The sequence below is a fragment of the Tenrec ecaudatus genome, unplaced genomic scaffold (assembly GCF_050624435.1).
Source record: "Tenrec ecaudatus isolate mTenEca1 unplaced genomic scaffold, mTenEca1.hap1 Scaffold_693, whole genome shotgun sequence".
NCBI lineage: Eukaryota > Metazoa > Chordata > Mammalia > Afrosoricida > Tenrecidae > Tenrec > Tenrec ecaudatus.
Genome location: NW_027459585.1, coordinates 47,170 through 71,038, shown reverse-complemented (window position 1 = coordinate 71,038; position 23,869 = coordinate 47,170). Strand labels below are relative to the sequence as shown.

At 42.1% G+C, this 23,869-nt stretch overlaps 1 pseudogene; it reads right to left on the bottom strand.

Annotated features, from left to right (window-relative positions):
• Nucleotides 1-4,685: 4,685 nt before the first annotated feature.
• Nucleotides 4,686-23,869, bottom strand: part of LOC142436849 (ninein-like protein) — a 60,372-nt pseudogene continuing 41,188 nt past the window's right edge.

The following is a 23,869-nucleotide window of genomic DNA, read 5'->3' as shown; positions in this document are numbered from 1 at the left end:
TTCTGGAGCAGAAAGCAAACTTTCACAGCCACACGCAGTTCTCTTAAATGAGCCATCACAAAAAACAAGGTGTGAGCAAAACTGCTTTTATGAAAAAATTCACTGTGACCAGAGAACCTTCCCAGGTGACGCCGCTGGGTGCACTAACTCAGAACAAGTTGCTCGATGCTCAGCTAGTAGGAACAATGCATCCTATGAAAGCTCCACAGAGTGGAGTTTTCCTGTTTTTCTTTTTTACCCACTCATATATGTTAGGTCATGATTAAGGGGCTGCTCAGATACCTTATCTGTGCAGTATAGTCTCCCCTAACACCCTGACTCTACAGTCCAGGAAAATGTGTTTTCTTCAAAGCCCTTGGCCAACTACAATCTTATTATTAGCTCTCATCAGCTCTAGAATTTAAGTTCCATGAGGGCTTATTTATCTCAGGTCTACCTAGAAAAATGCTTTCCTACACAGTAGGTGCTCAGTAGGCAATGTGCTGAATGAAGGATGCATGAATAAATCCATAACCTTCCTGAGGTTATGTGGCCATCTCAAAAAAGAAACCTTAAAATGATACCCAAAAGAAAATAAGTACAATAAACAAGCTAGTTTTATATATATAATAGAATCTTTTATTGACTGCTATTAATTATGAATCCTGTGGAAAATTACTTCATGTTCAAGTATAAGGTGTTGACAGAGGCTCAGTCTGAGGGGTAACTAATGAACATGGCCTCTCGGAGTCTGTGACCAGACAGTCTCTTACTACACCAGCTGTGTGAATACCCAGGAGGTAGAAGTGTGCAGATATAAGATGTTTGTGAGGAAATGACAAGAACTTATCACTCACCTGGTCCTTCTGCTCATCTACTTTTTCTTGTAGAAGCATTTCCATATTCTTTAAGATCATTTCCACTTTATCCACTTGCTTTTCTGTGGTATTAAGTTGTTTTTCATGTATTTCCTGACAAAAGGAGGTTACCAATCAAAAAATTATGTTTTAAAAGAACTAACTTCAAGACATTTAAAATGGTATTTGGGCGAAATGTACACATCTACAAGTTACTAGCTACGAGCCTCTGTCTGAACATGGGATGCTAACAAGCTCTGTCAGGAGTATAGGTGTGGCGCAGGGCGTAGTGTTTTGCATAGGAATCCGACAGTGGCAGTTTCTTACATAGGCTTACAAAAAAACAAAAACAATGCCATCAAGCCAATTTGACTCACAGCGTCCCTCTATAGAGTTTCTGACAGGATTTCTTTATGGGAATAGATAGGCTTATCTTTTTCCCTCGGATCATCTGGTGGATTTGAACTGTCAATCTCGCTGTCAGCAGTCCAATACTTATCTGGTAATGTAACCACTATTCCAAAGACCTGTCATATGTTTTAGCAGTTGTGTTCCTAGGTATTTACTCAAATGAGTTGAAAATCTGTATCCACATAAAAGCCTGCATACAAATATTTATCGTAATTTTATTCATTATTGCCCCAAACTGGAAGTAATCAAGAGGTCCTTCAACAGGTCAATGGCTAAACAAACGAGCATATCTGTATCATGGAAATATTATCTAGCAAAAAAAATAAATGAGCCATCAAGCCATGAAAAAAAATATGGAGGAAACTTAAGTACTTATTAAGTACAAGAAACCAGTCTGAAAAAGCTACATAATGCATGATTCCAATTATAAAGCAAAATTAAAGAGACAGAAACAAGGTCAGCGACTAGCAGGAGTTCAAGGAACAATAGAGGAACAAACAGGTGGAGCAGAGAATTTTAAGGGCAGTGAAATTATTCTGCATGAAACTTTAATCTTGGGTACAGGGCATGCCTACGGGCAACCCTAAGCGTCATCCTGAATGGGAACAAGAGACAGCAGTTAATAACGAAAACTGATGCTGTGGAGTTAGTTCTAACTCAGGGCAACACATGTATTTGTCAGAGTCGAAGTGCTCCATGGGGCTTTCTTGGTCATGATCTGACTCTGTAATTCTAACATCCCAGAAAACCTGATCTGATCTGTAACCACATGGAGTTTCTTTCTATCTCGTTATTTATTTTTCAATATGAAAACCGTTTGCAGTAGTGGTCTCATACATCTGTCTCTTGTGATTGACTAATTTCACTCAGCATCATGTTCTCCCGAATAATCCATATTATTGTTTTGCATCACATCTTTTAAAACAGTTGTATTAGCACTTCACCCACGTCATACAATTCAATCAGATCAAGAAAAGTTGTCCAATTGTTACAATATTTAATTCAAAACCTTTTTCTTCTTCCTTGTACTCATTGTAATTCATGTACTTATTTTTTCTAACTGTGGCACAAATATACAGAAATATTTTCCAATTGCACAACTTCTAGTTGTATAATTCAGAGCGAGAAGAGGCTCAATAATATTCTTCATGTTGTACAACTATCATTGTTATCCTTTTTCAAACTATCGACCACAGTGACAGAAACTCAATGCTCCCAAAGCAACAGATCTTTCCCCTTCACCCATGGTAACTGTTGGTCAAGTTTGGTTTCTTTTTTTACAGTATTTTAAAAAATCATTTTATTAGGGGCTCATACAACTTTAAAAAAATTTGTTATTTTTTTTAAACAATTTATTAGGGGCTCATACAACTCTTATCACAATCCATACATATACATACATCAATTGTATAAAGCACATCCATACATTCTTTGCCCTAATCACTCTCAAAGCATTTGCTCTCCACTTAACCCCTCTGCATCAGGTCCTCCCAAGAGCAACCTCACTGGACACCCCTCCCCCACAATGTCAGCCCTCCCTCTTCTCCCCTCAACAGGCATGCACCTATGTTCCCCCAAATTTGACCATTGCCTTTCTTCTTTCCTGTGCTGCCCCTTGCATCAGTAAGCCCCATTCCTCTGACAGGGCTGATTCCCTCTCTGGGAGACCTCACCCCAAATCCACATGGCTACCTCTCAGGGACCAGCATCAACCCCACCCCATCCATCTGATTCCAGCTCTCATGAGGTGACCTTCGGCCAAGTGACCTACATGATACTTACTTTGAGCAGATGATGTGTGGCTCTTTAGCGGCCTGCCTGGTCCCCAGCCAGACGACTGGATGGCCTGCACACTTGAACTTGTGCCCGTTCTGCTGCATGTTCCTATTATCGTGGACTCACACAGTGTTTATCCTTCTGTGCTTGACTAGGTTCACTCAGCATAATATCTTCCAGATGCCTCTACAACTTGAGGTGTTTCATTGCTGTTTTTAGGGATGTATTCCATTGTATGTATGTACCAGAGTTTTTATCCACTCTTGTACTGATGGTAATGTAGGCTGTTTCCATCTTCTTCCTGCCCACCCACCAGCTTTTTGCTACTATGAACTCTGCTGTGATGACCATAGGGGAGGGAAACATCTGTCCGTGATCTGCTTCTTATTTCTTTGGGGTACATACCAGCAATGGTATTGCTGGATCATATGGTAGTTCAGTTGCCATCTGTTTTAGGTATCGCCATACTGCCTTCCAGAGTGCCTGTACATATTTACCAGTCCACCAGCAGGGGATAAGAGTTCCTATCTCACCACACACTCTCCAACATTTGTTGTTCTGTTTCTTTTGAAAAATCATTTTATTGGGGACTTGTACAACTTATTGTAATCCTTCCATTGTGTCAAGCACATTTGTTCATTTGTTGCCATCATCATTTTCAAAATATTTTCTTTCTACTTGAGCCCTTGGCATCAGCTCCTCATTCCTCCCCCTACCTCCGCCCTATCCTCCCTTTCACATTCTGGTTTTTTTTAATTGGGCTAGTTATGGGCATTAGGTGGGATCTTATGGTCATTTTGACTCGCATTTCCTGGGTGGCTAGTGACAGGGAGCATGTATCAGTATACCAGTATCAGACTGTTTTGACAACTGTGGCTGTATAAGTAGGTTTTGGGGTCAAGTAATGTGAGATCACCTGCTTTGTTCTTTTTCTTGGGGAGTTCTTTGCTTATCCTGGGTTTCTTCCCTTTTTATATGGAGTTAATAATCAGTGTTTCCATTTCTTTGAAGAATGATGTTAGAATTTGGATCGGCAATGCATTTTATTTGTAGATTGTTTTAGATAGTATCAACATTCTCACAATACTGAGTCTTCTGATCCACAAACACGGAATATGCTTCCATTTGTGTAGATCCCGGTTGGCTTCTTATAGTAATGTTCTATAGTTTTCTTTGTACAAGTCTTGGTTTTTGGTTAAGTTTATTCCCAGGTATTTCAGCTTTTGCAAAGGATACTGATTCCTTGGTATCTTTTTCTGTACCCCCATCCCTGGTATAGAAGAAGTCAATTGTTACTCTTGTATACTGCTACTCTACTAAACTCCTCTATGACTTCCAGCTAGTCTCTTGTGGACCCTTTAGGATTCTCAATATATAAAATCATATTATTTGCAAACAGTGAAGTTTCACTTCTTATAATGAGATTCTTGAGGCTCTTGCTATCTATATTTTCAACTTGTCTTTTCAGAAAGGTTGTAGGAATTTACTCTCTTTTTAAGATTTAATTCCTTTATGCTACTCTTCTAAATAAAGCAGATTTATAAAAAACTATGATATTCCATGTTCTTTTCCCCTAGGCTTCCTGGCTATGTGTGGGGCAGTGTATGTCTCCATATCTTTAAGTTGTTGCTCTCATATTCCCACTCTGCACTGCCCACTCACCTGCTCTTTCACCTGGTGACCAGCCCGATCCATCTTCAGTGTCAGCAACTGAACGGGTACTTGATTTTTCTCATTTTGAGCCTTGTGGACAAAGGCCTCCTCACCCAGGTGAAGGATCCTATGGTTGAGCTGAGATAACTGATCCTTGTATTTCTGACTCTAGAGCAAAAAAGGGTAAAACAATGATTGAAAACAAAAACGAAGCCCCAGCAGATCCTTTCAGTGGTTAATGAGGGGTAATTTTGTCTCACTGTGGGACGTGGCAACATCTGGAGGCATTTTTCATGGTCATAATTGGGGTAGGTAGGGGTGGCTACTGACATGTAGTAATGCTACTAAATATCCTACAGTGTATAGGACAGCCATTATACAGACTTATCCAGTCTCACACAGCAATGATGCTGAAGTTGAGAACTCTGCTTTATTCCTGAGAAGAAGTGAGAATACATCTAGACCATTAAGAACATTCAAACCACTGTTCTGAAGGCCTCCCACTTTTATCTAAGTTATTTAAAACATCGTGTTAAGAGGGGGGGGGGAGGAAGAAACTTAAAGCATATGAATCTCTTCAAAAGGACCTCTGACCTGTCCCTGATATCCAAATCTATCTGGCAGTAAGTTGTTGATATTCTCAGTACCACTGGGCCAGGAAATTAGAGTGTCTGACAGATGTCCTCTTGGTGTATACACAAATGGCCGTGTGTTCCAACAGTTGCTAGAAAATTTCTCAGTTTTTCACCATAGAGATTTCAGTTACTGTCAACCACTGGTCAGGAGCATCTTTCAATAAATTACAATTTAAAAGAATCAAATTACATTTTTGTTGGATTGCCTTTCTTTTTTTCTCACAACAATTAGTTTTCAGGGGAGAGATCAACCACAGTTCCAAGGTATTCCCACGTTGGTGTGAATACCTATGGTTCAGCAATGAGCAGAATCATATCATTTTTATCTTGTAGGTTTAATACGCACACACAAGGGTAAGTATAAAAGCATTTTATAATAGAAACTTGTTAAAAATGATTATGGAAACATATGTATGAAGGTGCTTGACACAATGAATGTATGTATGGAATGTGATAAGTTGTATGAGCCCCCAATAAAATGATTAAAAAAAGAAACCTTAATTAAACAAAACTATCAAAATATGAAGCTACTGTTTCATGTCATATCTTTATCTATGCCTATATGCTTCTGAAGTGTTTTCATCTTTCTATTCATTTCCCAAAGAATTCTCACTCTTCAATTTATGTCATGTCAAATGGGAGTTTTGTCATGTTCAAGGGATGCAAATCATGTTCGTTTTAAATGTCCTCTGAGCTTGGGAACACAGAGCAGTGTGGAAGGCAGATAAGGCTGCGTCAGGTGGATGGGTCGTTCCCAATGAGGAGCTCGTCAGACAGTCCTTGCTACCCTCCAGGAGGAGCAGGTATGGCGCCGTAACAGAACACACGCCGTGGTACATTTTCCTGTCCTTCTTCCTCCTCCCCAGCGCAGCTTTCCATTCTCTTCAGATGTCTTCCTGAGAAGTCTCTGTGATCATCCTTGAGAAAATATAAAGAGGATTCCTTTGAAACCCAGAAAGAGAGTCTCCAAAGCCTTCTGAGGTGACTTGCCTTGAATTCATCTTTGAGGTCTTCCCGACCTTCATTAAAACGCTAAAAAGTATTGTGTTATGTGGAGCAGCAGCATTCCTGTAAACTTGTGGGGAAACTTAATTAATTTGGGAATATTCACTTGAGTTTTGTTAAAAATGTGATAGCCCTGATGTAAATGAAAATTGATTTTTTAAAATTTATGTTTTTCCCAGATCATTTTATTAGGGCATAATCCAGACATCATACCAATAGCTCTATCAGATCAAGCAGCGTTGTGCAATTACTGCATATAATCAATTTCTTCCTTTTCATACTACGTGATATCAGCTCCCCATTACCTCTTTCCTCCCCATCAATACACCCCAAGAACTCTTACTCCAGTTATTACCTCTACAGATTCACCCAATCTGGGTTTGATAAACCCCCAAACACAGAAAGATACATAACAGAGAATCAAGAAAGGTACCAAAATAACAAAATACAGCAGAGATAAGACCTAATCTAGAAAACAACAGCAAAACCCAGAAAATATTAAAAACTAGATAAAAGTCAAAGTGTATCTAAAGGGAGCTCAAATAACAAGATTTTAACCATTCAAGCCCTATTTATCATTTTAATTTACTATAATCGTCTTTCCAATACCAGCTGCCTGATAACCAGGTTATTCCTATCCCTCAGTGATAGTCAGAGGGGGGCCACTGGAGGCTTATTCCCTGTGGAGAACCTGAACATGTATTTTGGGCTCCCACTGTCAGCCATAGCTTTGTGAACACCAGAATTTCACAAATTTCAGCTCTGACAGCACGCCCTTCTTCAGATCTGGTTTATATAATTGATAATCCTTGGATCATCGATGATCGTGTGCTTCTTCCAGGTGAGTTTACTGGCATCTCACTTAGATGGGTGCTTATTTGAAACAAGCTCCAATTATTTCCAACAGGGTTTTGTGGAGACCTTGGGTTTTTCTCTCTCTATAAAATCATACCATCTGCAAATAACTAGAGCTTAATTTCTCTTTGCCCAATTGCACTCCCTTAATCTCTTGTTGCCTTTTGATTCTGGCTAGGATCTAGCACAATGCTGAATAAAAGTGGGGATAATGGGCATCTTTGTCTGGTTCCCATTTTCAATTGCAATGATTTCAGCTTTTCTCCATCCAGTATGATACTGGCTGTTGGATATTAAGACATGGACTTTAGTATATTGAAGAATTTCCTTATATTTAATTATTGTTTTTATTAGGAATGGGTGTTGGATATTGTCAAATGCTTTTACTACATCCATCAATATGATCATCTGGTTCTTCTATATTTTGTTTATATGGTGGTATGAATCCCATTTGGGCATGAAGTATTATTATTATTTTGATATGTTGTTGAATTCTACTGGCCAGGATTTTGTTGAGAATCTATGTTCATGAGAGATATTGGCTTGTAGTTTTCTATTTGTGTGAGGTCTTCCTTTCATTGTCATTGGTTTAGTAATTTTTTCTCCATCTTTTGACTCTCAGTCTGTTTTTGTCTGTGAGTTTGAGGTGTGTTTCTTGAAGGCAGCAGATTGATGGATCTTGTTTCCTAATCCAGTCTGCTACTCTGTCTTTTGACTGGGGTATTTAGCCCATTGATTTTCATTGGTATTAATTCCAAATGCAGGTGAGTTACTATCATATTGTATTATCTGTGTTTGGGAGGGAGGAATCTATTCATGTCCTTGTTTCCCGTCTAGATCTACTGTTTTGGGTGTTGTTTTAGTGTGTTGACTTCTGGAAAGAAGCACGGACTGTGGCGATCTCATAATGTTTTTGTGCTGTTGATTTTCTGACCATAGAGATATGGTTAGTGTTTTCGGCAATGCTGGTTTTGTTTTTATGAATTCTCTAACTATTTCCTTGTTTGGGAATACCTTTATTTCTTCTTTATATGTGATATATCGCTTTGCTGGATACAGGATTTTGGTTGGCAGGTTTTTACTTTGAAAGTTTGATCTATGTTGCTCCATTTTCTTATTTCCTGCATATTTTCTGCTGAGAGCTCTGAGCTTATTCCAATCTGATTACCTCTGAAGGTGACTTTTTCCCTCTCTAGCTGCTCTCAAGATTCTCTCCTTTTCCTTGAAGTTGAATATTTTGACTATCATATGTCCTGATGCCCTCCTATACATGTCCCCTACCCCCACCCCCCGGGTCTAACCTCCTTGGAGTTCTCTCTGTCTCCTGAATGGTTATTATCTCCTCCTTTATAGTACTGGGGAAAATTTCCTCCACAAATTCTCTTACTAATTTATATGTAGATTTGTTTGTTTCTTCCTGTTCCAGTATTCCAAACAAGACATTCATTACTTCTGTTCATGGTTTCTCACATCATCCTCAGGTTTACTTCAGATTATTTTACTCTTTTGTTTGTTTCTCTCATTTGCTGAAGTCTGCATGGTTGTCTTCAAGTTCATAGATTCAATTTTCATTTTCTTCCATTCTATTGTTCAGTTCTTTTTTGGGGGTAATTATTTTATTGGGGGCTCATACTACTTTTATCACAATCCATTCATACATCCATTGTGTCAGCACATTTGTACATTTGTTGCCCTCATCATTCTCAAAACATTGCTTTCTACTTGAGTCCTTGGTATGAGCTCATTTTTTACCCTCCCTCCCTGCCCCCCTTTCTCATGAACACTTAATAATTTATAAATTATTATTAGTCATGTCTTACACTGTTCAACGTCTCTCTTCACCCACTTTTCAGTTGTACATCCCCCAGGGAGGGGGTTATATGTAGATCATTGTAATTGGTTCTCTCTTTCTACCCCCACCTTCCATCCACACTCCCAGTATTGCCACTCCCACCACTGGTCCTGAAGGGTTCATCTATCCTGGATTCCCTGTGTTTTCAGTTCCTCTCTGTACCAGTGTACATCCTCCGGTCTAGCCAGATTTGTAAGATAGAATTGGGATCATGATAGTGGTGGGGAGGAAACATTTAAGAAATAGAGGAAAGTTGTATGTTCATCATTGCTACACTGCACCCTGACTGGCCCATCTCCTCCCCGTGACCCTTCTGTAAGGGGGTGTCCAGTTGCCTACAGATGGGCTTTGGGTCCCCAATCTGCACTCCCCTCATTCACAATGATATTATTTTTTGTTCTTTGATGCCTGATACCTGATCCCTTTGACACTTCATGATCACACAGGCTGGTGTGCTTCTTCCATGTGGGCTTTGGTTGGCCTAGAAGGCCACTTGTTTACCTTCAAACCTTTAAGACTCTAGATGCTATATCTTTTGATAGCCGACACCATTGACTTTCTTCACCACATTTGCCTTCAGTGATTGTGTCTGGAAGGTGAGCATCATGGAATGCCAGTTTAATAGAACAAGTGTTCTTACATTGAGAGAGTACTTGAGTAGGGGCCAAATGTCCATCTGCTACTTTAATACTAAACCTATAAATATATGCATAGTTCTATTTCTCCATCATCATATATAAATATATTTACATATGTACATGCCTATATTTAGAGCTCTATAAATGCTATGTGCCTTGCAGTTCTTTCCTCTATTTCCTTTTACTTTGCTCTTGTTCATGTTCAGCCTTCATTAGGGTTTCAGTAATTCCTCTCGGTTACATTACCCATGATCAAGCCCTACCAGGCCTCTTACACGCTCCTCACCACTGATTTTGGATCACTTGTTGTTCTCTTGTCCCTTGGTTTGTTAACCACTTCTTTTCCCCAACCTTCCCCTCTCTCATGTCCCCCTGGAACTGTCAGTCCCATTGTTTTCTCCTCCAGATTGTTTATCCCACCTATTTTATCTAGATAGACCTGCAGAGATAATAATATACACAAAAACAAGACAGAACAAAACAAAGCAACAAAAGAAAACAAAACAACACCACCAAAAAACAAATGACAAAAAAAAGAAAAGCCTGTCAATAGTTCAAGGTCTGTTTGTTGACATTTGCGAGTGTTTGCTGATTGAGCCTGATGGGGTGCCATGCTCTGAACCCAAAGTCTATTTTTGATAATGCCTCGGGACTTCCTTGCTCTGCTTCCCTTGCTGTTCTGTTGCATGCCCTTCATGTTTTGCCTCAGTGTGGTGGGGTCAGATCGGTCTAATTCCCACACTGTGTCTCCAGTGTTGTCCCCTATAGGGCTATGGGTCAGTGGGGGATGTCCTGTCTCATAGTGGGACCAGCCATATGGTCCTCTCTGTGCATTGGCTGTTCTTAGTGGGGATATTGTCCTTAAGGCTTGGTGGGCCAGGATGTGCTCCAGTCTCTCTTCCTCCCCCTTCATTTGCTTCGATTTGCTCTGATCAGACATGTCCCTCTCTCGGAGCTGTAGCTTCAATGCTATCCTCTGAAGTACTTTCTTCTGGGGGCAAGGGCTGCTGTCCATGTAGTTGGGATTGGGGCCAACCCCTCAGACCTCTCTACTGGTTCCTTGCTTCATTCCAGTATGTTGCATTCACATCTTGGAGCATGGGGTAGAAGTCTGGTCCTTCTTTCCCGGCGACGATATGAACAAGACCCTCCCTTTGGATGGGTTAGTTCCCTGTTCCCCAGCTACCCATTTATTTCATTTTCTTCCCCCCCCCCAACCTTTTTAATTGTCTAACATATGTATCCCTGGATTTGGTCTGGCCCCTGCCATACTACCACCCCAGGAATGTTTGTATACAGTAGCTTTTTCCTTATGTCCCTTTTGCATTTTTTTTAAGTTTACCTCAGCGGACTCATGTTGTATTTGTGTTTTGTGCTTGGCTTACTTTGTTTAGCATCATTTTCTCCAGTTTTTCCCATGTGGCAAGGTGCTTCATGCATTCATCACTGCTTTTCAGTGATGTGTAGTACTCCAGTGTATGTATGTACCATAGTTTTTATTTAAATCATTTTATTAGAGGCTCATACAACTCTTAGCACAATCCATACATACATCAATTATGTAAAGCACATCTGTACCATAGGTTTTTAATCCATTCATCTGTTGATGGAAATTTGGGTTGTTTCCAACTCCTTGCAATTGTAAACTGTGCTGCAATGAACACCGGTATTGCTCAGTTCTCATACAATGTTTTTTAATTCTGTTATCTCATTGTTTTGTTTCTCGGTTTCTTTGGGGTGTGAGGTTTTTAGTATCACACTTTCTTCCTTTTTTCAGAATTGATCCCCAAATCTCTTGTATGGTCACAAACATCATTCACCTGTATTCTCTTTCTGGTAATTTAAGGTCTTCACTTTCTGTGTATTCCAATGAAGTTGCGTAATCTTCAGTTGTTGACTTTTGTTTATCTTGATTTTTTGTGGTTACTACTGCTGACTGTTGTTTGCATGGCATAGTGATCCAACTGTAGATGGTATGTAAGGTTCTGGATTGTGTGTGAGTAGGTGGAGGAGGGAGGGACAGGACTTGCTCTTTGGGTTAGTGGAGAAAGTTCAGATAGGGGCTGGAAATTGTATTCTGTTGAGATGAGGAAGAAATGATAGAGCTGACTGGGTAGAAGGAATAGGAGATAGGAATACATGAGTAGGATTTAGGTGACAGAAATAATTATAAGTGGTGTTCTGGTTATAGTGGTTTTCTGATAAATTAAAAACGGGGATTTTAAGGGGTCTGCTAGTACTTGTTAGTTTATGTGAAAGTGTGTCTCACTGTTAAGATTCTGGCTGAGACTGGCTGAATTCCCAAGGAGGTTCTAACTGGTGGCAGTTTCTAACATTTTATATTTTCTTTTGGTTGAGGTTTTTCTCTGTTTTGCTTTGTCATTGTTTGTGCTTTGTGTGATTTTCTGTGTATGAAATCCAGGCTATGTAAATCTCTAGAGACAGTAACTGGAGTGATAGTTGGCTAGGGGCATGGCAGGAAGGTTGCGGGAAGTGGGAAGCTAACAATGAGTGGAAGAAGGAAGAGTTCTGACATTGATGGTGCTGATGACTGCACAACTCTTACTCTTGTACTTCTGCCAAAGAAGCCTCATCTCAATCTAATTATTATCAATGACTAGACAAACCCAAACTTCAAGACACGGAACAAAACAATTGCATGTAATATTCAAAAGTGCCATGGTCTCCAAAATAAAGAATAGACCGAGAGAAAGAGACAAGAAGACATGATATAAATGCCATATGTGATTCTAAGAATTATCAGGATGGCTGGCAGCACCAAAATGGGGTGTCCCTGACGGCAGTAATGTATCCACACGAACTTTCTGATTTTTGACAAGGGAGGTAGTTACTGCATTCTGAAATCGTTGAGGAACAAAGTCCTCTATAATATTCGAAAATAGTTTTTAAAGAAAGAGAGAAAGAAAAGTTCATTAGCTTCACATCAGGTGGTAATACTAAACCTGACTGTTGATCATTTCCATTTCAAGGCAGGCCTGATATTTCTCTTTCTTTAAAATATCAATTTCTTTCCTGTTGAAAAAGCAAAATTAACAATATCATTGCCAATTAATGTGTTTTCTTCTTCTAGTAACAGTCCACCATGGCTTGGACAAAAAGGCCCACCCCTACCTCCCCTCATATTCTACGGCCCAGATCCCTCTACACTACTGCTACTGCTATGATTGATAATAGTGGTGATGGTTCAATCTTGATCCCAAGCTCCTAAAGCCAGAAGAATTTAGGAAAGTTTACCCTTAGGACTTCAAACCGATTCATTCCAGTTCCAACCCCTGTTGATAATTTGAATTTTTGACCTAAATATACTGAATCACAATCAATATTTTAGCAAAGTTCTCAGGCGATTCTTTAATTTTTAAAAAAGTTCTATTGATACATAATTCACATATATACAATTCAATAGTTCAATCATATCAAGATTGTATAATCATCACCACAATCAGTTTTGGAACATTTTCTTCATTCTTGTACTCGTCGTTATTAGCTTTCCATTTCCTTCTAACCAACTGTGTGAAACTCCCAAAGAACCAGTAATCCAGTTAGGGTCTGTATAGATGCACCTATTCTGGACTTCATCTATAGGAAAACATACTTTAAAAACAACAGAAACAACTAACAATAACAAAGTAAAACAGACAAGAACATTTAGAAAAGAAAGCAGAAAGTATTAAAAACTGGAACAAATTAAAAATGGAACTTAAGAGAGATCAAAAGACAAGGTGCCAAATTTTAAACTAACTGCATCTCCAATAATCCCCTTTCCAATGCATTTTACATGCGAACAAGGCTGGTCCCATCCTTGGTCTAGGGTCAGATGGGATTCGTCAGGTGACTCTTTTTGAGGCGGAAATGAAAATTTTCAGCAGGGAGGGTGAAACCAAAGCCAGGTGTCACCTTGGTTTGTGCTGGTAACTGCCAAGGTCAATGGTATAGCCTCCCACACCCCTTAACGATTCAGTCTTAGAAACCCTCTACAGACTCAATGAGAGTGGGTTTAGTTTTCGCTTGCAAGATTTTGCCAGATTGTACAAAAGGAGCATTCTCCGTGGCAATCCTTAGTCAAGCAAATTACTACGGATTTAGCAAAGTATGGAACTAGCCACCCAGCAACACAAACACAAACCATCTTACCCTCACTGCGATCTGCTGGGAATGGAGTCTGGTAGTACACTTAGGAGAAAATGGTTTCAAGGGAAGACCTCCTGGATTTCAGAACTGTAATGATGCAAATCCCCGCTGGTCCCTTCCCCTGCCATCCATATTCTGACCGTCATGGCTACTCCATATACTATGCTCCATGCTCGCAGCAGGTCAGAGTTGACTTTATCTTGAACTTCTTATTTGGAAGAAAAATCAAAAGGCAGACTGCCCTTGGATATGGCTACAGCAGTGAAAACTCACTGACCAGTGTTAGCACTCCACTCCCTGTCCCTTGTTCCTGCCTCAGTGTCCTAGGGCCCAGACCTACCCCTAATGCCGATATCTACATACAAATATAAACCGTGGTGAAAAGTCCACCTGAAATTATTACTGAGTCATGAACATAGATATTGTATTTGTCTAGGAAGGCCCTAGGATCATTTCACTGTACTAAACTATGTCCACCTGTCCTCACCATCAGGTGTGATGCGGAGTACTTTCATACAGGGAATAAGGTGGTATGCCACGATGGCAGAGGTAAGAAGGATGGGTGTAGCAGCTGCTCACTGTGGGGTGGTCAATGCTGCCACATACATACGTGTTCTACCTTTTACGTCTGAGACCAGGCATTCAGGTATGAGAGGGGCTGCCTGCATGTGGAGGTAGGCCAGGGCCCTTTACATATGTGTCATGTCATGGTCAGAGACCAATTAGGTTCATCCACTCTTGGCTTTCTGGAAAGTGAGGTTGATTTGAGAATACGCCCCACTTTCTATCTCAGTAACTTCTACACTCACTTTACTGAGAGGAAACCACTCATTCTGCTATGTGAAAACTGGGTCACAAGCTCAAAGGTCCTAAGTTGAACCTGGACAAGCCTTTACCTCTGTACATCATTTGTTCTTTCTGCAACTTTAAGTTCTTGCCGAATCCTTCCCAATTCATTTGTCAACGATGTGTTTTCTTCAGAAAGCCTCTGTAGCTCGGCTCTGCAAGCACAATTGACAATCAGAAGTAAGTTGGGAACCATGTGCCCATGGTTGGTATCAATGCGTAATACTGAATGTGAGACCTTGGGGCATTCCAAAAGCTATTCCCTGCTAGTGAATCCCGGCAGGGATCTAAGAAACAAGAATGACCAGAGCTTAAAATATATGCACACATTTTCCTCTTTAGTGAGACTGTCACCTGCTATACTCCAAGGTCATCACTGGAAGGAAAAACTGAGGAAGAAACACATATTGATTTATGGAGCGGCCTGATGCACAGTGAATACCTCAGCAGAGAAAGGCAGGTGTCACTATCTACTCCATGACCAAGGCTACCCTGGGCCACATTATTTCCTGACAAACAATTCTTAAAGAATCTCTGCCAAGACAACACAAGTGATTTATGACAGGCAAGTATTTTTACCAATAAAAAAATCCCTAATGAGCTTTGAACCCATACTTTCTGTCCTGAACACATGTCGATATTTATCCCCCCAACTACGTCTTTGTCTGGCATCTTGTTAGATTCCAATTTTCCCAATCTAAGTAATGCTTATCTTATGCATTATGTTCTAGTATCAAGCACAAATATGTCTCATCTGACTTCATTTGATCTCATGGGGCACTAAGGGAAAAATAGAGAAAAAGAAGTCATGGGAACTTTAAAAGCAGCAAAGGGTTTAGAGTAGGGCTGTCAAATAAATGGGACATGAAATTTGAAATGGTCACTCTGGCTCTAGTATGGGAAACAGACTGATTCTAGGTGTGTACACTGTGTTAGGTGGAGGTGGAATTCTACTTTTGGCTGCTTGGAGCGCAGATACACTGAAGATTGCTCATCCTATCTGCTGAACAATTAAGAGACTATGTGAAGCCAAGTATGTAACTGCCCTCACAGAAGTAATGGAGAACACACTCAGAGCAGAACACAATGGATGACTAGGGGCTCCGAAAACGTAGACAATTGTGTGTGTCAAGAGATTCCACCAAGAGTCAAAAGAGAAGCTAAAGGCTGTGGAATTTCATATTGGACAATGACATACTGGACAAGAGACTCATCTCTAAAATTTACAGAAAATTGAGTATCTCAACAGAAAGAGATAGGCAATCTAATTTAAAAAATGGTCAAAGGATGTGAACAGATCCTTCACCAAAGAAGACATTCAGGGGGGCAAAAATATATGAAGAAATGCTCTTAATCATTAGCCATTAGAGAAATACACATCAAAATGAGATACGACCTCACCCCCCCAAATTAACTGGAAGGTTAAAAAAAACAACAACAGATAACAACAAATGATGGTGAGGGTGTGGAAAGACTGGCACTTTCATACACTGCCGGAGGAACTGGGAAATGGTGCAGCCACTGTGGCAGGCAGTATGGTGCACCCTGAGAAAGTTGGGAAGAGAAATACCATGACACATCAATCCCTCTACTTGGTATGTGTCTTCGAGAAATAAAAACTATGACACAAATAAATAGATACAGACCCATGTTCATCATAGCATTATTCACAATAGCAAAAAACAGGAACAATCTAAATGCCCTGCAGTGGAAGAATGGATGAACAAACTTGGGTGCAATAAACACACAATGAAATGCTATGCAACGTCGAAGAATAACGATGCACCTGCAAAGCCCTCACAGAGGGATGGACACGGTGGACAGTACGCCGAGTGGAATTAGTCAAAAACAAAAAGGACAGATATCGTATGAGACCACCACTATAAAAATCAACTGTAAGTTTTCTTATGGAAATAAAAACATTCTTTGATGGTTGCAGAGGATGGAAAGGAGGGGGGGGGAGGTGCGGCTAGAACACAGGCAAGTGATAGCCTGGGCGGAGGGGAATGCAACACACAGGAGAAACGATGGAGGCAGGCAGGCGAGTACACCGGTAGTTTGCAAGAGTGAGAAACTACAGACGCAAACACTGTTAGATTCAAAGTCCTACAACAGTGGGGGATTGGGGAATCTACAAGTGAGTACTTGGACATACACACAGGCTGAACAGATAGGAGACTTTTACAAACATATATATGTGTGTGTGTGTGTGTGTGTGTGTGTGTGTTTAAAAGAGAGTATTTGTATATTTACTTTTACTGCAAATATATCCATGAATGTGGTGGGGCGAACAGAGGACAAAATTATGACAACTTCTTAAATATAAGCAGATACTCTGAAGGAATAAGGTACTGGGCTTTGGGGGAGTGGTATCACAATAGTTGCAGGGGACAAAATGATCCATTAGCATATCATAGTTCACAAAGACAGTGCTCTACATTCTAATCTGGTAAGTAGCAGCGGTCTTAAAGGTCTCTGAGCAGCCGTCTAGGGTGCAAGGACTGATCTCTCCCTGTCCAGGGCAGAGCAGCGGGGTGGCAGTTAAACAGACACAGGGAAAACACTTAGTCGAAGGGACAGTGAGAACACCGGTCTCCACAATCCTGGGCCCAGAAGAACGGGGTGATACCTGGCGCCACCACCACCAGCTCTGCATAAAATCACACTAGAGAGTCCTGGAAAGAGAAGAAGAACCTGTCAATCAAAATCCTAAAAGAAACCAGGCTTACTGGTCAGACAGCGTCTGGTAGGGCCCCTAAGACCGTGCTCCCTTGGGTCTGGACTTCAACTCACTACTGTGTTAGAAAAGTCAACCGTTAAAATGAGATGGGGAGCATTCACCCAAAGACAGAAGGCTAGGAAAGGAGGAGAAAAGGACACAGAAAACAGGGAAGTCGTGGACTAAGGGAGGGCATATTAAGAGGACTGGAATGAATGAATGGCATCAAAATATGTATGAATTGCAGAGTGTTAAAGTATGATCTGCTCTGTAAACCTTAATTCACAATAAAAACTTCATTAAAAAAAAGAGTTGTAGTTGAGTTTTGCACAAGACACATTGTTTCTTATGTCAATAAAAAGGTAAACATTATTATATCTTAAAATCTAAAAAATTCCATTCCATACAAACATATTGCATTGACCCAGAACTTTCATAGCAGTAGAAAAATGCAGGCAAGAGAATGAAAAATAAAGTGCAAATGAAATAACTATAGCTCTAAGCAACAATATGGAAGAATCTCACAAACAACATATGGTAAGAAAGGATGGATGGTATGCTTCTTTTATATAAAGTGCAAAAACAGGCAAAATTAAGGAGTTAGAAGTCAGGATACTGGCTATGTGTGGGGAATCCAGGAGGGTTCTATTTCTTGTTTTGGGTGCTGGTAAAACGATCTGATCAATTTCTTATAAAATCATAGCAGTACACTTTTTTATTGCATATAACATTAGAATATTTTAAAAAATACACACCTAAATACACCAAAGATATGTGATCATGAATGTATCAGAGATAAAAAAACATCCAGATCACTGCTGTGGTTGGCAGATTAATGACCTCCTAAAGACTGTTCTGGGAAGCCATGGTGGTGCAGTTGGTATTGTATTCATCTGCATTTCACTCTAGGTTGCTAACTGGAAAGCCAGCAGCTAAAAGACCCACCCACTCACTGCTCTAAAGGAGAACGATGGGGCTTTCTGCTTCTATCAAGATTTATAGCCTCACAAACCCTAGGGATCAGTTTTACTCTGCCCTTTGGGGTGGATATGAGTCAGAATTAACTCGATGGCAGTTGGTAAAACATTATTCATGTTCTAATTCCCGATGGTGAATATTATGTTACATGGCTAAGGGGAATTACAGTTGAAGATGAAATTAAGTCTGCTGATCAGCTGACTGTGAGATAATGAGATTATTCTGGACTATTCTAGTGGGCCTATTGTACAGACTAGGGTCCTTTTAAATGAAAGAGGCAGAAGAGGCACAGCCTTAGATTCAGCCAGCCATTGGACGCTTTGAAAAGTGGAAGAGGCCACGAGTCAAGAAATGTGAGTGGCTTCTAGAAGGTGGAAAAAGTAAGTACATGGGTTCTCCTTAGAACCCCTTGGAAGGGGCACAACCCTGATGACACCTCGATTAGAGTACAATTTAGCTCTCAGTTCTAGCTAACATGCAACTAAGCTGTCAAGAAATTAGCTAAATTTTAACCTATTTCTGACCTGTAGCGTCTAGAACTGTAAGATATTAAATCTGTGTTGTTTTAAGCCACTCAGGGACATGGGTCCATCTATGGAAAATATTGGGAAAGGCCTTCCTATATCCCAGGCTTTTGAGATAGAGCATTTGCCAGCCAAAGTCCTCAAGCGAGAAGGCCAGTTCCACCTGTGGCCTTTCAAGCAGCCTGCCCAGCTGGTGGAATTAAGAACTCCCTCTCAGCTCAGCTTTCTCTAGAAGGCATTGGCTTCTGCGGCCAACATCCGAGTGTCCCAGTCAGTTCTTGGGGCTCTCACAGAATTCACGAAGCAGTAGATCTGCGCCAAGGACACTTTCAATAAATACACACAGTGGGACTAAAGGAAGGTGCTTGGAGCTGGCAGGCAGAGACCTTCAGAGACCCCAAAGGAATGAAATGGGGTTCAGGGCAGTCTTTCGTGGGCCCCGTGAGACAAGCACAGATTTCCTGCCGACAGAGATAGTGAAAACCTGAGTCTAAGCCACAGCAGTCCTCTTGGTGAAGTTCTGGGGGTTTCTGTATGGAAAATTTCTCTTTTCGCATTCACACAGCACCTAGCAACACCACGGCCCGAGTACAGGCCAGACTGGGCTTGTAAGCTTGGGCACACCTGGGCTACGTGGTATTCTCCTGGTGCCGAGTCTACCAGCCTGCTAGGAGGAAAGGGGGTTATGCAATCAAGTCATCAGGGACTGAGATGACTCAGTTCCACTTGTTTAAGAATGGATAGAGGGCAAACCTGTTATTCTCTCTCGAGTCTGCTTCTTTCTCCCTAGCCAGAAGCTTATCTTCCAGCTGTAGGAGCCTGGTTTTCATGTCATTCTTTTCTCTCTCCAGCACAGTTTCTACCTTCTGTTATCGGTACAGCATCTTCTAATTTCTGCTGTCCTGTCCTAGTGGTCCCTACCCCATGCTCACCTTCCAAGACACAGAGGCTCCTAGAGGGGCAGCTTGTGTCCAGCCATGTCCAGTAAGGGCTGCTCTGTGGCTTTGGACTCCTGCTGCTCAGATGATCTTTGCTTCTGACCAGCAAGGCTGCTAGCCAAAGGTACGGGTTTCTCCAGGAACATGGGCCTTGCCCCTCTAGGGGATAGCATAGATCACCCATGTCTCTAAAGGAGCAGGAGCCACCTCTATATCATTCACCAAGATGGGATGGCCCTGATAGTGAGCTATGCAGAGGGTCCTCTGGGCTGTGGGGCTGCTCTCGGGACCGGGCTCTGGACAGGATCTGCAGTGAGATGCCTCCCTGGCATACGCAGGAACTCAGCCTCTCCACGTTCTGACCCTGCTGGTCCCGTCTCCTTTCTGACTTCTGTGGACCTCAGCAGGCCTGGAGGCAGTTGCCTTTCCCTCCTTCAAGAAGGCTTTCAGCCCCTCTGCCTCCAGGGAAAGCCCTTTTAATTGCTTCCTATATGTGGTTTCTAACTTTTCAAGTGCAAACACTTTGCAAATTTTAGCTTGCTCTTTACTCATCAGCCCTCCCTGCCACCCTCCACCCTCCACCCCCCACCCAACTTGCGTTGCTGCTTCTTGCACTGGGCTAGCATCTCCTTCTGCCTCTCTTCTCTATCCCTTGTCCAAGTCCAGCTGGGCTCCCATGTCTGTCACTAGCTGCAGTTGCCTCTGAAGCATCTTTTTCTTTTTACAGTCCCATTGCTGTAACAAGTGCGCTGCTTCCATCCACAGGAGTTTCTGGCTCAGTTCAGCCTTTGCCCCCTTTCTACAGAAACTTTCACATGGACCTGGCTCAGAAACACGAATGTCACATGTATCACAGGGTTAGAAAGGCCTGCCCAAGCGCACGTTCTAAGTGCACAACTCCTCGCTACTCGTGCCAGCTGTGCTCAGAGAGTGCATGCACAGGATCTAGTTGATAATGCAGCAGACACGACTTGTCAAATGGGACTAAATTTACATTTAGACGGATTAAAATGGAATAAAATCAAAGCTCAGATTCTTGGTCACATCAGTCACTTTCAGTGACCCCATGTGGCCAGTGGCTCCTGTAATGGGCAGGCAAACACAAGATATGTCTATCACTACAGAAAGCTGTATTGGGCAGTACTGGCCTAAAGTTTAGTGAAAAAAAAAAAGTACCTTTAGTCGAAATTACTCTAAAAAGTATTTTAAACATCTAGGAAAGAGGCCTTTAGAAGCCCCAGGAAAATAACACTGAGGTGGAGTGAGGCCCAGCTGAGAGCAGTCAGCCTGGGAGAACAAGAGTAACTCAGCTCATCAGAGTCATGCAATATGGCTCGACTCACAATCATGACATGGGGTGGGAATGGGGGTGGGAGCAGCCTTCCAGCCAGTTAAGGAAACTCCTGGGACCAGACATGTCCCTTTGCTGCTTCTTAGAGCCTGAAAGGGCTTGGGAATAGTGGCAATGGTCTATAAGGTGTTCTGGACAGTAGCCCGCCCTTTACCAGACAGTTCACAGGTTCAGATACTATGAAGCAAAATTCTCAGGAGGAAGCTCTGGATCATCCTAGCGGGCAGTATGTGTTATTGCAACGCCCAGGTCTGAGGCCACTGTGTGGTCATCTTTTGGGGAACAGAAAGGCAGGGTACAGAAGAGGGTACAATTCAGTAGTCCAGGATTTTCTTTACCGCCCATACTTAAGCTGCCTCAATTTCCTTGCACCATGACAGAAAGGCAGACTGGCTCTGGGATCATCAACCTCCCCAGGTCACAGGACACGGGAGATGGCTTGATCCACTGTGGTCATCGTAGTGCCACTTCTAACCCGAGCCATGTTCCCAGCTAAGAATGCTTCCCAAGGAGGCTTTGCAGGTCTGGTCAGCAGGGCTCTAGCCCGCTTGGTGTCCAAGTTGGCGAGGGCCAAGATTCTCTGTGGGAGAGTGAGGTCATGATAAATAGGCATGGGCTGGCAGCAACCAGTTATCATTCCACTAAGTGAAACCTACTTGATACGCTCAGTTTTCCAAAGAAATCTTTCATTGCTTTTCTTTGTGATGACACAGCAACTCGCTGCCATGAAACCGATTCTAACTCCTATGCTCTGCAGGATGGAGCAAACTGCTGCCGAGGCTCTCAGATGGTCCCTCTTCTTGGAGGAGCAAGTCTGTTTTTCTCTCACAAAGCAGTTGGGAGGTTGGAATCACCAATCTTGTAGTTAGCAGCCTGATGCTAACCCAAAGCCCCAGCAGGGCTCCTTTCGCTTAGGACAGCTTTGAAAAGCTACCTTCGCAGATAACTGGCCTCCCTATTGCAAAGGAGCTTTTAGCCTTTTTCTCCATTTGCCCACATACTACCGCGTGCACTGGAAAATTAGAACATGACATTAAATAAGGAAGATGCTTTGCTACTTTGTTCCTTTGCTACAGAGAAGTCTGAGGCAGAAAATAAATATGAATGTGTTAAAAGTAGTCTACAAACTAAATTACTTCATAACTTAAGTTTTAATATATATATTTCTAATTTAAGTTAAAACAACTCATACAAAGCCCTATTTTTTCCTACCTTCCTCTCTGTGGCCAGAGAAAAACTACCCACTTAGCATGCACTGCAGTTGAGTCATTTCCTGAATTAAATATCTAATGTGGGTTTTTGGGAAGAACTTCAGACTGAAGGAGGACCCAGAAGAAAACAGGGCAGCAGACCTGATTTGTGGTAGTCCGTGCTGGTGTCTCAGGCGTAGCTTCTCGTCTGGCCACTGAGCTAAGGTGGCCAACTCCTTGGGGCAATGTGGGCCCCCACTCCTTATCTCCCACAGCTGCCCCTGCAGGCTGCAAAGGGCATCCTGAGACTGTGCATGGAGCGCCTCTCTAGCATGCTGACTTCACTTTTGAACATAAGCTCCATTTCCCTTTTCTCCTTCTCAAAGTTTTTCTTCATTAGTTCAATTTCCTGCTTGTAGTTTACCTGGAAAGAGAAACATTAGCCCCTGACAATATGACATGGAAACAGCAAGGTTGTCGGGCATGCCAAGGAGCTGAGGCCTGCAGAAGTCAGGGATGAAAAGGCAGCGGTGACATCCCCAAGACTCAGTGCTCAAGATGTAGGCACAGCCTTGTCTGGACCAGTTGGATAACCTCCCGTGGGAGAAGATATTGTCTGGCCGTTGGCTGGCAAGCTCCGTTTAGGTAAGTAACTTGCACCCAGGAGCTCAGAGGTCCCGGTGGAAACAGGGTGGCTGGCTCTCTGAGTCCTGAAAGTAGAAAGAACGCGGCACATGGCAACTGTGTGCGGACATTCTCTTAGTCACCATCTAAGGAGAGGCAGGAGCTAACTTCATCTGAGAAGACCTTGTCAGCCAGGGTAATCCTGGCTGAGAAACTATGCAGCATCCCACGAGAGGCAAAGCCAAGGATAAGTTATGCTAAGAATGAGGTAGGTGGTGTGAATTCCCACACAGCAGTTGGCAGGGCTGCACTCAGCATGCCAGCCCCCAGCGACTTTGGGCCAGGCACTGACAGTCATTTCTGCTTGTATTTCCCTCAAACTGTCTTCTTAGTGCCCCCGCTCACCAACCAGAGAAATCCAAGGCAGCTGCCTGGAGAAGGGTCAGCACTAAGCACGGCTCTCTGTGCACAAAAGGAAGCCCCAGGCTCCCCCTCGGGCACCCCTCACACCTACCTTCGTCTCCAGCTGGCTCTTGACGTCTTGGTAACGTTCTTTCACCTGCTCCATCATGAGTTCCGTTTCGAGGCTCACTGGAGTAGGAGCTGTAACGCATGTGAAAAAGCCTGCGAAGAAGAGGAAATCTCAGCTTAGCTCAGTGAGGACATTACAGGTTTCTTACAGCTTTCCTATTCCCAAGGGACAACAAAGCACAGATTCTACATGTGCTTTTTCAAGGGAAAGGCAGTGATGGTGGAGTCCTGCCGCACTGGCGTACAACAGCACGCATCACTGGTGATCTGCTATGTTGTATCCATGTAGAATAAAGGATCTCAAACTTATTTGGTCAGCTGTCCAATTTTCAGAAAAATAGTTACCCAGCAACCCTCT